Source organism: Panicum hallii, chromosome 2 (genome assembly GCF_002211085.1).
Source record: "Panicum hallii strain FIL2 chromosome 2, PHallii_v3.1, whole genome shotgun sequence".
Lineage (NCBI taxonomy): Eukaryota > Viridiplantae > Streptophyta > Magnoliopsida > Poales > Poaceae > Panicum > Panicum hallii.
Window position 1 is genome coordinate 5,464,354 of NC_038043.1, and position 13,694 is coordinate 5,478,047.

At 43.1% G+C, this 13,694-nt stretch overlaps 1 long non-coding RNA gene across 2 annotated transcripts; it reads left to right on the forward strand.

Moving 5' to 3' along the window:
- The first annotated feature begins 788 nt into the window (after window positions 1-788).
- Window positions 789-3,109, forward strand: LOC112883122. 2 transcript variants are annotated; one of them, XR_003226757.1, is made up of 3 exons: window positions 789-909; window positions 2,182-2,227; window positions 2,904-2,942. It is a non-coding gene; the product is annotated as an uncharacterized LOC112883122 (long non-coding RNA). The 2 variants fall into 2 exon arrangements; XR_003226758.1 differs by lacking the exon at window positions 789-909 and adding an exon at window positions 1,517-1,604 and having other exon boundaries at window positions 2,904-3,109.
- Window positions 3,110-13,694: the final 10,585 nt, after the last annotated feature.

The following is a 13,694-nucleotide window of genomic DNA, read 5'->3' on the forward strand; positions in this document are numbered from 1 at the left end:
AACGCGTCACTAATATCTTTGCTCAGGCTAGATATACCCTAGAATGGATATATTAGAGACACACCTCAACAAAACATGTCAATGCTAAGTTAGCAGTGACGGCTCGAGTTAAACCACGTCTCTAATGTTGAAAGTCAGCAGTGACCTATTCTCATGAACCGTGTCTCAGATAACTCCAGCCAGACCCGAGCATTTCATCCAACGAAGCGAATATGTTTTACATCCGTCACTATGCCTCTCCCAACTGGCCAACCCTATGCTCTATCTCCTCTATTCTCTTCTCTCCCAACACGACCTCCTCCCACACGCGCCGCCACTGCCCCTTCCAACATCGTCACCTCCTCCCGGCCTCCTCCTCCAGACCTCCATGAGGCAAACTAATGGAGTCTGAACCCAACGAAGGTGCAGCGTGGGAGAATCCCTTCTGCCTTCGCCCCTTCCTCGAAGGGTCTCATAGCTCTGCACGGGCGAGGTGATGAGAATGGGGAGCCATGCATTCGACCACCGGCTATGCAGTCCCTCACCGGTTTCTTCAGCCTTCCCCTAGCGAATTCCAGCCGGCGGCTGCTAGGGTCAGCGACGCGGCAGCAGCGGCTGCGTAAGAGTGGGCCTAGGCTGCCGGCGAGGCGGCAGCGGCCCGTGGAGATGGAGCAGACCCGTATCGTCGTGCAGGTGGGGCTGCTCTCCCCGGATCTCTGTCTTGCTGCACCAGGTTTTCTCCTCCTCTGCCCGCCGTTAGGAAGGGCTCTGCGCCGCTGCAAGGGCCTCCTCCACTCGCCGCCAACAAGGGGTCTGCGCTGTTGAGAAGGGCTTCGGGAAGGGCCTCCTCCGCGGGCGTCGTCCATGTGCGTCTGTCCGACTCCATCACCAAGCTGCTTGCGTGCGTCATGCCATCACCTAAATCCGCTGGTAAGGAAACTGACCAAGTCTCCCAATTCCCCACATCTGTGAAGTGTTTGATAGAATGTCGATACTGTGAATTTGTATGAAAAAAAATATGTGGTGCCTCTCTTATTCTGCCAATTATATCAAATGGATCACCTAATTAACTAGTGTGGAACGTGAGGCATGTGATCCTGCAGGCTTCTTCCTTGTCTTGCGTGCTAACTGTAACTACAAGGTGATCGATATCACCTTATTAGCTTGCAACTAGCAGGCTGGTGTTTCCCATGTTCATATGTTCATTTGTTAGGAGGAGGTTTAGTCACTGTGCAGGGTAATCTACACGGCAAATGTCGTTAAGTTGCTGGGACACACAGTTATAAACATCCAGCTGCTAACAACTCTTGTTTTTACTGTTAAGTCAAATTGGTTAGTGAGAATAGCTGCCAGTTAGTGATTGTTATTACGTATCACCAGTTAGTTATGAAGAAACTGAAATTGTGTGATGGCACCTGTCCAATACTCATTTTTCTTGGCACTCTTGTTGATCTGAATTAATACATGTGGCTCGGGTTATTTAGACTCTGTTGTTTGTCTCCCAGCATCAACACCTTGTACCAGTCATTATTTGGGACTCGTCTCCCTGCAATGATAGGTGGATCCTACACTGCCGTCGTGCCGACCATTTCCCCAACCCCGAAGTATCAGCACAGTCAAAACAGGTGCGCTCGGCTACCTTTTCTCTGATGATGATGAATCGATGAATGGATGGCTGAGCTAGCGAATCAGTTTTGACCGAAACAGGGCAAGAAAAAGACTGGTGTGTGTTGGCAATGGTTATCTGGCTGTTTAATTTTTGCTAGGCATTTTCTGTCTTGTGCTAATTTGGGTAAAGATTTATTGAGACTTGTGCATCAGGATTGAAGCAGAAAGATATAGGTACACACTGGTAGTGATTAGCTATCAAGTTATAGTGTTCGCATTAGTTAGCTATCTAATATAGTCATCAGATTGATTGGCTATCTAGTATAGTTTTTAGGATTGATGCTTGCTGTCCCGTTATGCTGACATAATGGAGGTTAGCATAAGCTGAAAATACGCCGTCATTAGCTTGGAAAATAGTTTCTGAAATAGTTTTGCTAATGCTTAGTTGTGTGGGTTTTTGTGATTGTTAAAGTGCAGATCATATCATATTGAACTCAAAATTGATTGTGGACATCACTTTTTTCCATGTTACCTGCAGTTTGCTAACCATGTATTTACCAATTTTGACTCCAGCACTGTTCCTTTTCTTTCCAGGTTCCTTGCTATCAGAGACAATAAGCTCCACATATATAAGCCAACAGTAAGCCACTCTTTTCTGATTTTTTAATGCATTATGTTAAGATGCAGTAAGTATTAAAACTGGTGCGAAGATTAAACATCAGGTGAAAAGCATTGATTCGATCAGTCTGTGCTTTGCAATTCACATTTGCGATTCCTTCTGCTAGCTCAGTCTGTGCTTTGCAATTCAGTTAATGAAATTTATTGTGATCTAACATCAGGTGAAAAGCATCGATTCGAATGAGATATAAGCAGGATGTAAGCTACTAAGCTCAATTACTAGCCTTGTAGTTACAGAATAATTTAAAAAACACTAAGATAATTTACTAGATAAGAAGATAACTGCATCCGATTCATTGTTGACTTGTCTATATATCTTGCTATGTATTTAACAGTATATTAATTTTTGGCATGAACCCTTATCTGTCTCATTCTTGGCACCATTTCAAAATATATAGTATCTTTTGGCTATTACCGTAGCGTTAGCACGGGCACTATACTAGTGGTTAATTAATAAGTAGCTGTGACGGTCTTCCTATGTAATATTTATTTTTGTTATGATGGTAGAAACTATAGTTTCACATGTTGTAGTTTGTGAAAATGGAACTACAAATGCCATATATATAGCTTTCATATATAATATCAAATTAATGTGGGAACATGACTAATCAGTTTTTATTTTGTATGTTGTGATGCAGCCCGGGTATGTTCTATTCTTTTTTCACTGAACATTACATGTACATATGCTATCTTTCTTGATCGAGCTCTATGATGATGAGGAAACACAAGACTTTACTCTTCTAGGATCATTAAGTGTTTGTTTGTCTTTGAACTCATTAAGGCGTGTGTATCTTATGTCCGTACTTGATTGTACCTTGTAAATAACGGGCCACAGGTGATAACACATTTTGTAATACAAGTTGTATCTAAATTTTGTAAAGAATTGAGTATATTTTTTTATATGAAATACAAGTTAGTCTCTGATGTGTATATAGGATCATCATAGATTTTTTTCTTATTGAAATAGTCATCAGCGTGTCTTGGCAACACGCGTCACAGATGGCCCTTCATCTGAGACGCGTCTTGGCAACACGGGTCTCTGATGAATGGTCACTAGTGACGCGTCTTGGCAACACGCGTCTCTAAAGAAGGGTAATCAGTGAAGCGTCTTGGCAACACACGTCTATGATGAATGGTCATTAGTGACGTGTTTTTCAGCGTCACTGATGTGTTCACATCACAGACGCAATATAAGTGACGCGTTTTTTCCACATCACTAATAACTATCTAGATGCGTCACTAATATGCTTTTCTGGCATAGTGTGCATAATTTGTTTACGTAGTCACATCAATTTCAGCCTCATCTAGATATCCTGTGGGCATGGGCTGGGCGGTGATAGGCCATGGGAGATGCAGAGGCGGGGACCTACATGGCAGCGGCGGCAGCAACGGAGATGAGGCAGAGGGAGTCGCCGATAGGGATGAAGAAGGTCGGAAACGATCGGCGAAAGGCTCCACCACTTTCACTTTCAGATTTTTCATCGGAAAAGAAAATCAATACGATATTTTTGGAAATGAAAACGATGTTGGTATTCCTGGTAATTTCAGAAACAAAAATATACTGTCGAGAACACATTGATAACGATCAAAGCCCATCAAAACGATATTTCAAAAACGATAAACATATCAAACAATAGAGCATAATACTAACTATATGACTTGACACATCTCATATGCAAGTAGTGAAGATTTGATTAAGATATTAATCCAAATATCGAACCAATCCATAGGGCTGGGCATCGTTAACCAATAACGAAGACAAAAACCGAATTACCCGAGACTGAAATTGAGAAATTCGGTCACTAATTCTGTCTTGAGTTTCAAGTAACCGAAATAAATACGGCCAATTCGGTTCCAAACCTCGGGTAACCAAAATATCGGAGATAACTGGAATCTGGTCCTATAACGAATTTGGCCCAAGCTCAATACTCAACCCTAGGTTATAACAGCTGTACACCACAAGGCCACAACCTCAGCCTCATCCATCCCGCGTGCACCATCCCAGACTTCCACCAGCCGCCACACCAGACCAGCAGTTGGCCAGCTACGCCTCCTCCTCGCCCGACGCCTGCGCATGCGGCAGGCCAGCGTGCCTGCTGCCAATGAAGGTCCCGCGGCGTCCGCGTCCCCCCATCTACAGCGGCCGGCGGCAGGCCGGCGGCTTCAGCACCGCGGCAGGCTGTCGGGACGGTGGCGCATCCCTGCTTGGTCCTGCTCCGGTTGAAGGCCCACAGCCCCACACAGATCGACGAGTCCGAGCTTGCTTTTGTTGAATTTTTTGTTGGGTTTTGTTCATGGAAAGCATTAAATATAGATATTGCTGTTTCTTTTTGTTTATTTTCAATATTGTTCAGTCTGTTCGGTATTACTGGCGGTAAAATACCGGCAGAATATAGTAGTTCTCGAAAACGGTCCGAAGAGGCTGGAATCATTTTCGTTTTTGTTATCGGAAGAAAATACCCTTTTTGGTTTCCATATTTTCGGTAACCAATTTCATTTTTGTATAAACCAAAATTTTGGTAAAATCTCGAAAACGATTCCCGGTAACCGAAAATTTCCATTTTCGTTTTCATCCCTAGTCGCTGAGACGTGCAACGACTGCATTTGGGACGATCAAACATAGTATTGGCCGACATGCTAAATGGAAATATTGTAAATACCCTTGGTGTCATTTTAAGAAAAGGTTCTTGGCCTAAAAATTACAGGTTCCGATCTACATATTAGATTCTTTGTAACAAGTTCCTTTTATTTTTAAACCATTGAATCTGGACCCTTGAACAGCTCTTAAAATTCCCAAGCACCGTAAAATTCCTCGTTTGCATATATACTTGTTATAAACTATTTCGTGAAGCTATCCATGTGCATCGGTGTGACACCTAGCTTAATTTTGATGTGGCCCAGTAGTGGTCCATGAGTGTTATGTGCACATGTTTAGTACCACCTTGCTAGTTGAGCAAGGATGGAGCCAACTTATAAGTCTTTATCCTCCAGCTATAGCACCTTCTGGTTGACCTTTTACACGAAGCGAAGATGAAAGTGTAAGAAGTGTGCTATATGTATGCGAACCCACCCCTTAGGAGGGCTGGGTTGTGCGTCTTTCGAGGATAGAGTGTGACAAATGGTATTAGAGCCGACCCTCGCGGTTGTGTGTACGGGTCAGTGTGTGGGCATATTGCGCATGACGCGTGTGGGCCCGGATGGGACACACGGCATGGCATATGGACGTGCGGTCGTGCGCTAAGAGGGGATGTTCAGTGTGCGGGCATATGGTGCATAGCGCATTTGGGTCCAAATGGAACAAACAGCATGGCATATGGCGCCGGTACTGGACGTATGGCCATAGAGTTGGACCGCTTTGAGGGGAGTGTATGTGACACCCGGCCCAATTTGGATGTGGCCTAGTAGTGGCCCATGAGTGCTGTACCAGTTGAGCAAGTGAGCCGACTTATAAGCCTTTATCCTCCAGCCATAACACCTTCGGGTTGAACCTTTTACACGAAGCAAGGACAAAATGGTATCAGAGCTGAGCCTCGCGGTTGCGCATACAGGTCAGTGTGCAGGCATATGGCGCATGAGGCGTGTGGTCCTAGATGGGACAGACAACATGGTATATGAAAAACAACATCTTTGTGGTCGCATAGAGTTTGCACCAAATCGTTAAGGCAGAGTAATAAGACCAATAGACTATTTGTTTACTTATAAGGAGGAGTAGCTCGAAATATGGCATATGTTGCTGGAAACCAATGGTACGCACAAAAAAAATCTTGTGGCAGTTTATAACCCCTTTCTGCCAATGTCCTCCCATAGGTGGAAATCGCTGATTTTCACTAGTAGAAAAACTATTACAAATGCAGGTATTTATACTGGTGGTGGCTTTTCCTTTAGAAAAAACCACCAGAAATGCATTTGTATTAACAGTTTTCCACTATAGTATGCCAACCTCATTTTTAGTGGTGGTTGATTTTGGCTGTTAAAAATAAAAGACTAGTGTCAGGGAAAATCATTTACATTCTAACGAACCTGCATTAGGAAATCGAGGATATAGATGGCTAAATCCTTTTAGCTACATGACCTTCCTATGGCGTAAAACTATCTAGAAGGAAGATGGCACAAGTGAAGAGTTGATAAGAATTGGATATTTATATACACAAAAAGTACACTAGATTTTATATGTTGTAGCTTGGCAACCGCACGTGCTGGCTGTTGCATTAACAATTAGGAACATGGCCTCCCGAAATAATTTAATTAGGATTCCTTTAGTTGGTTGGAAAGTGAGGTAGGATGGGATGAATTAACACTACAAGACTTGCAAAAGAGTTGCGAGAGTGTGCTGTAAGTGGCTGCTAGGAAGAATACCTAGTGCTATCATTTGTTGCCATCTCTGAAGGTAATTAAGTCATGCACCAACCTTTGCTGAGAGTAGAAGAAAATCACCAACAAAGCATTCATCGACCAACATTCATGGTTAGTAATATGAGAAGACCAACTCTATACAAGGCAACTGAACTCTTTATTCACTGTAACTTAGTACAATATAAGACTTTTGCACTCTTTATATAGCTATCCTACCATGACATAACTATACTACATACCTACCATGCCACCCCCTATTTGAGACCTCTTATACCATGGTATGGCAAGAGGGGAGAGGGGCACCTATAAGTGCTCATGGGTGTTGTGGTGTTACCATGTGGCAACTTTCACACTCTTCTTTGCAAAATATCCAGCTCTAGAATTTTCTCATTCTTATCCAACCATACTAAATATCCCATTCTAGAGAATTTTTATCTTGCTATGAAGGATGGCAACTCCTCTCTCTTGTCATTTCCAAATTCTTCTAAAACCTTATCAAGTATGCATTGTTATTTTCAACATGGAACTTCAATATTTGTCCACAGGCATAAAGTCTAACTAGGTATTCTGCTCACATTATGAAACAAAATAGAAGGCACGGAACAAGAATGCCTATACAAGCAACAATTTATAGTCAAATAAACTCGTGCATGTAGCTGCTGACATTTTTTCCATGGATCTGTACTGTGCTCTTGTTGAGTTTTGCTGCAGAGAGATCTACACAGTTTACTGAGTGAGCCAAGGATTGGAATGTCATGCTGTGAACCGTAACTCATAATATCTTACAAGGAAGAGGAGGAAATATACACGCTCACACGTAAAGTGCAGTGAACATCTTCTATCCGTTCTACAGCTTTTGATGCATGAACGAACGATACCCACTAGCTTTCGCAGCAGGGATGTCAGACACAGGAAGTTTCATATCCCACGCACTCATCCGGATCCATATCGAGCAAACTGTCAGTAGCCACGCACTCATCCATTACTTAGATGCTGAACAGCTGCTACAGGACAATACAACCTCACGCTGACACTGCTGCTAAGGTGCGCGTTTGTCAAACTCACCCTTCAGGGAGCACACCTTGGTTATGTGTGATACAAAGCAGCAGAACGGACAATCACTGGGCATCCTCCTCTGGCTGGTCACTCAAACGATATCCCGAGATCCTTTATCTTTCTGAGAATGTGCCTAAGCGTGTATTTCATTAAGAGGAGGATCTCAAGATTCTTTATCGTATCTTCAAGTCATAAGGATGGTCTCTGACAAGATTGGCCTCTGACAAGATTGGCCTCCATGTTTGACAACCATATCACATAAATTGGTGTTTTTAGGATCATACGTCGCCAGATCTCTCTTCCTGATGATGCCGCACATTCATGAACAACTGTGATATTGTTTCATACATTATCAATCTACGGGAAAATATAAGTGGCAGAACAAGTATGTCTAACATGAATATATATATATATATATATATATATATATATATATATATATATGGGCGAGGAATATGATATAGCAAATGGATGTAAGGAGCAAGTATATATGGAGTTTAGAATATATACAGCTAGCTACATAAATATATACTCTCTCCATTCCAAATTATTAGTCGTTTTGGTATTTCTAGATACATAGTCTTTGCTATGCACCTAGATATATATTATATATGTAGAAAAGCTAAAATGACTAATAATTCGTAACAGAGGAAGTAGGTCACGAGCAAGAGCTCTATGCGTGAGAAGAAAAGAGGACGAGGCATATTGATGGATGCTTATCAGATGGAAGCCGAGCCTAATTTGACTGGACCATTTCCAATGTGGAAAGTCCATATAATAAATTAACCGATCCGTCAAAGCTCAAATACTTTAACTACACGCCACAAAAAAATCACTTTCACTACTTCAGGCCTTCAGGGAATAGCTGTAAATATGCCTCGTGACACAAAGGGGATAAATACTCCAGTCATCATTCATCAATCATTGACATGTGAATCAAAATCACCGAGTTATTAGGCCCTCTCCAACAGTTAAGTCAGCTGGTAGCTATAAGCCGTTCCATGTCACCGAGGAGGTTTTCCAGCTGCAAGTGTGGGACCCACGGTAACAATTATTTTTATCCACCACTCTCGCCTCCCGAAGCAGACTATATTCTCTGGCTTCGTTCCCTCTGCAGCTGGCCCGCAAGCATGAAAAGCTGTGTCATAAGCTAGCATGGCTCTCCTCTCTGTCTTCGTTCTCTCACCTCCACGTCGGCAATAATCCAACGTCAGCTATCGAGGTCGCCGGCCGTTGGAGGCGGCCTTAGATACATAATTTTATGGATATATAGGTAGTGCAATGCAATTTTTCGGGAGCCTGGACGAGCATATATATAGCATTTTAAGAAAAAAAGATATAGTGGAATGTTGTTTTCTGTAGTTTAGCTCTTCCCATTGTATGTGAATAGCTGGGTGAATTTGTTTGAGGAATGGATAGCAGCTTTGATGTGTGGTTTTTTTAGCAGCAGGTGGTATCATTTTTTAAAAGGTTGCTCCGGCAGGTCGTAAATAATTGACATTTTAGGCAAGATCTGGTGGGCATGCAGTTTTTACAAGTTTTGCTTTTAGGATGCTATATCCCAGAAATGCGGATATGATACACATGAGAAATCGAGAAGTCTGAGCGATGATGTTTATTTATTTTATGATTTTTGATGCGAATCAGTACTTCCAAATCAAAAAAATTTTTTGTTATCTTTATATAAGTACTGCCTGCTTGGTATCTAAGGCGCTGCTGAAGCAGAGGTAGATAAGTTTGCATGAGCTGTTATATGATTTAGAAGAAGCAGAACGCTACTAGTTATTCAGAGGAATTTACATGGGCATTTCAACATCATTCGTGAGGTTTGCATCGGATTCATTCTTTGGAGCAACGTCTGCAGTTGGTACTATAATCAACCGTTGCGAAGAGCCGAAGGCAAAATGCGCGCTTGATTGAATTGGAGGGACTGATGAATCTGATTTGTTGGATGGCTGGATGCTCAAGGAAACTGAACTAACTTCATGTCTAGTCTATCCAAACAGAGGTAGGCACTATATGGGACTGGTTCTCAGCTACCGAGCTTGTCATATTGCTCATCTCAACCGCGCGCTTCTCTGGCGATTCCGACTGAAGTGTTCCACTGTTTCTCCATACGCCGAACCGTAACACGTTACCACGAAAATACAGAAGCGGTGAAGCAACTGCTTTTCCCGTTCCCCGGCAAATTTCGGACGCCTCTCGTTCCCACGCATGTGAGCAAAATCTGCCATGGCCCAGGGATGTCTTGCTAGCAGGGATTGTTCGTGGCAAATGGTCTGCTCCAGGCCTACCCTAGCATGGCATTATATAGGGCTGCAAGAGGGGAAAAAAGCTCGAGCACAAACTTTGTGTCTCATTAAAATTGGACCAGTGCTATGCCATTGATAAAGGAGATGGACACCTGGGACAGTCCTGAGACTTGAAAAGAGCTAGTACGGAAGGTGTTTGAAATTGCCTGCTCTTTGTGAATTATGTCAACTTGACTTTGGAGTCGAGACGCCATGCCGCCATGCCCTGTCCTACAGGCAGCATCCTTGTGCTTGAGGACTACTCGGCGACTGCAGACAGCATACGCACAAAATCTTTTGCGCTATTATGCCTGTAGATCATAAATGATTCACTCAATATAGTTGATGCTTCCCATTGAATTCATTTTATGGACGACCACATTAGCTCTTGCATTTACATATGTTTAACTTCCCATCACTCTGTTGGGACTGGGCCAGAGTTAAGGGATGCATTTCTTTGGTTGGAGTTGTGGGCTTACCTTTTTTTTTCAGGAAATTTAAAGCAAAACTCGCTCAGGAAAGCAATGTCCAGAACTGAATTCTGAACGTCCCCACTGCACAGCGATCATAAGCTAACACATTTGCGATAACAGTGTAAAAAAAATTTAGAAACCCTCAACCTTTAATACTCTGATGTTAAAACAATGAGAATTTTTCCAACTTAATACATGGAGATGATTAAATTATATTTTTCATCAAAACATTACTTTTTTCGACCAAAGCCTTCACGCCCAGCTTTATTGTCAGCTTAACAAGCGTTTACATTCGGCCGACCAGCATGCTGGGGTTACCAGCTTCAAGGTTCACAGGGGCTACTCACCCACGCAAAAGTACATAACATGATCAGAAAGAAAAACTTAACTCTGCTAACCGGGGACGTAAACAAAAGAAAAGCTAGCTCGACAGACAAACGAACTCGCCGGAGCAAAAGCAACCACCACCAAGCGCTCCGAGGAGGGGAGGGTCTACGCCACACCCCCCGCTCCTGCAACTCGACCGCACGCTTCCAACATATCCCCCATATTCTCCTCCAGGCGCGCACCGTCCTTCTGCGTCAGCAAAAATTTCCAGTTTGACAGATGAGTCATCGTCTTGTAGATCAGTTCCACCGGATCCTTCATCAGCTTGTCTTCAAACACCAGGTCGTTCCTTGTCTTCTAAATCGCCCACAGCGCTCCTGCAAAAATAAAAAGAGAGAGCAATAAACTGCTCTTGTTCATCCTTCTCTACACTAACTCTGCAAGATCAGCACAAGACAGAGGGAGGAAAGGCAGCGCAAGCGCTTCTTTGAGAAAAACCCACACAAACGCCGCCACAGGGCAACGAAATAGGATGTGGTCTCAAGTCTCTACCTCTCCACACATTTTGCATTCAGCCGGGCCGCGCCACTTCCTCTTTTTGAGCTGGACAGCAGATTGTATCCTGTCGTTGAAAGCCATCCAGAGGAAAATTTGGATTTTCAGAGGGACTTTGCATTTCCAAAGCTGCATCATCAGCCGATCTCTCACGCCTCCAAAGGTCATAGCCCTGTATAAGGATCTGGTAGATTATTTGTCTTTCTTTTCAAGCACCCACCGCATCTCATCACCCCACTCTTCAAAAGAAACTTGACTCACGAGCTCCACCAACCTATGCCACTCCAGCATCTCCACCTGCGATTCCAATTTCACACGCGAGCGTTAGGAAGCATCCGAGCCGTCGATTTCCAACCGTGGCGCGCGCTCCTGTGTCCTGGACGGGATCCCATCGAGTCAGCTTTTATTTTCATTCCCTTTTTCTCATGAGTCCACGTGACAGTGCTGTGGCAGCAGCGAGCTCTCGTGTGGCGTCCCCGGCATCCTGGACGTGGTGCCGGCGGCTCCCGGACAGCATGTTTTTTTTTAAATTTCTTTCTATTCAAAACTTTCTGTCTTAACAATTTTGCTTGTAACATTTTATCATAATCTTTTGTCCAAATATTTATGCACAACTTATGAGCCTAAATTTTGTTATTTTACAACTAATACACATATTTTTTTGTCATGCATTTTATGTAAATAATGTTTTGCTTTTTTTGCACAAGTTATGAACATAAATTTTGTTCTTATATAGATATATTGTATGTAACTTTTGTTTTTTTAAATAATTTTTGTTCGCATATATTTCATATATAGTGTATGTTTATATAAGTTTGTGTTATATTTTTTATAGTGTTTTGTATTGCATGATAAAAGAGAGCGAGGACTGTGGCGCCCACGCAGTGGTCTTAGCGGACAGTGCACGGCAGCACATACGGGAGGACTCGTATGGTGACCGTGCGCGGAAGCCGGCTAATTAAATTGATTGGCTGATTTTAAAGGAAAACGAAAAAAAGACTACGGAAAGAAAGGTAGGAGTAATAAAGTAGGAGGGCTATCTGATCGATCGTCAGGACGGCTCCTGGGAATTAGAAATCCCCATCTCCACCTCATTCAGAGACCTTTTAATGGTAGCTACCATATAATTAGAAGATTATAATTGTAGCCCCGTGTCCTGCAGCCCTTTAGGTCGGTGAGGCGGCTGTCCTGGCTACATTCCGTTCCGGCGACTGCCTAGGCTAGCTGCAGAGATCTGACGCCCCGTCTGGTGGTGGAGCGACCGGGGGCAGGCCTGGAGGTCAGGCTCCTCTCACCGTCGCCGACGGGCACACGCACGGAGGCACCAGAGCAGAGCAGACCTGTACGTGCATGGAAGCTCGACAAGCCGCGCGCTCCGGTCGCCGTCACGTACACGTGATGCCTCGTCGAAGATCGGGAAGCTACTTGGATGCTTTCTTCCACGGAGAAGCGGATGGCTCAATCTTGAGATGGAGATGGAAGAACGGGAATTGGACCCTCCAGCTCAGATGGGGAATTGGACATTAGATGCATGAATTTCCTGGTACCTCCCACTCCCAGCTAGCTTCTTTGCGTTATTCCCCCTCTCCATCTCGCAAGACGTTTTGTAAGACGAAATGGAGGAACGCTTTTGAAGTAATAAGTATAGCACACCATATATATATATACACACACACACACATATATATACACACACACACACACGATGCTCTAGCATGTGCTGCTCTGGTAACACAGTTATTTCACTCTCATGCCATCATATCCGATCCCACCAACTAAGATCTTGTCACAATTTTTCAATGGGATCTGAATCATTGGATTGCGAAGCAAGCACAGGAACTGGTTGCCCATCAAATTAAATTAAAGGTAATCAATGCAAACTTGATAGTACTGAAGAAGCACTACAATAGATGGTCATTTTTTAGAAAATATAAAACCATGTGAAACGTGCATGCAAACTGTTGATAGTTCATTGGATTTGACCAGGTCGTTTTTTTTATATTCAAGACAGAAAGGTTAGCGATTTCTATAGCTAATTAGGGGCGGCACCACCTTCAAAATTGAAATTACTTTCGTCTGTGCTAATAAGGACACTCATATATGCGTGTGGAGATTGGAATGATTTTTCATTTATCCAAAAAGGACAAATACGATCCAGAAGCAAACACTGTCTCACAACAGCCTCGGAGAGACAGTTTCCTGGTGTTAGAAGAGAATTCTTACATTAAAGGATTTCAGAAGAGAATTCTTATATTAAGGGATTTCCTGAACACAAAAAAGGAAGCGATTATTGAAGCATGTGATAACCCAATGATGACACAAGCACCAAAAGTAATAATAAAGCTACCACAAATTTAGAAGTATTTCCATGTTT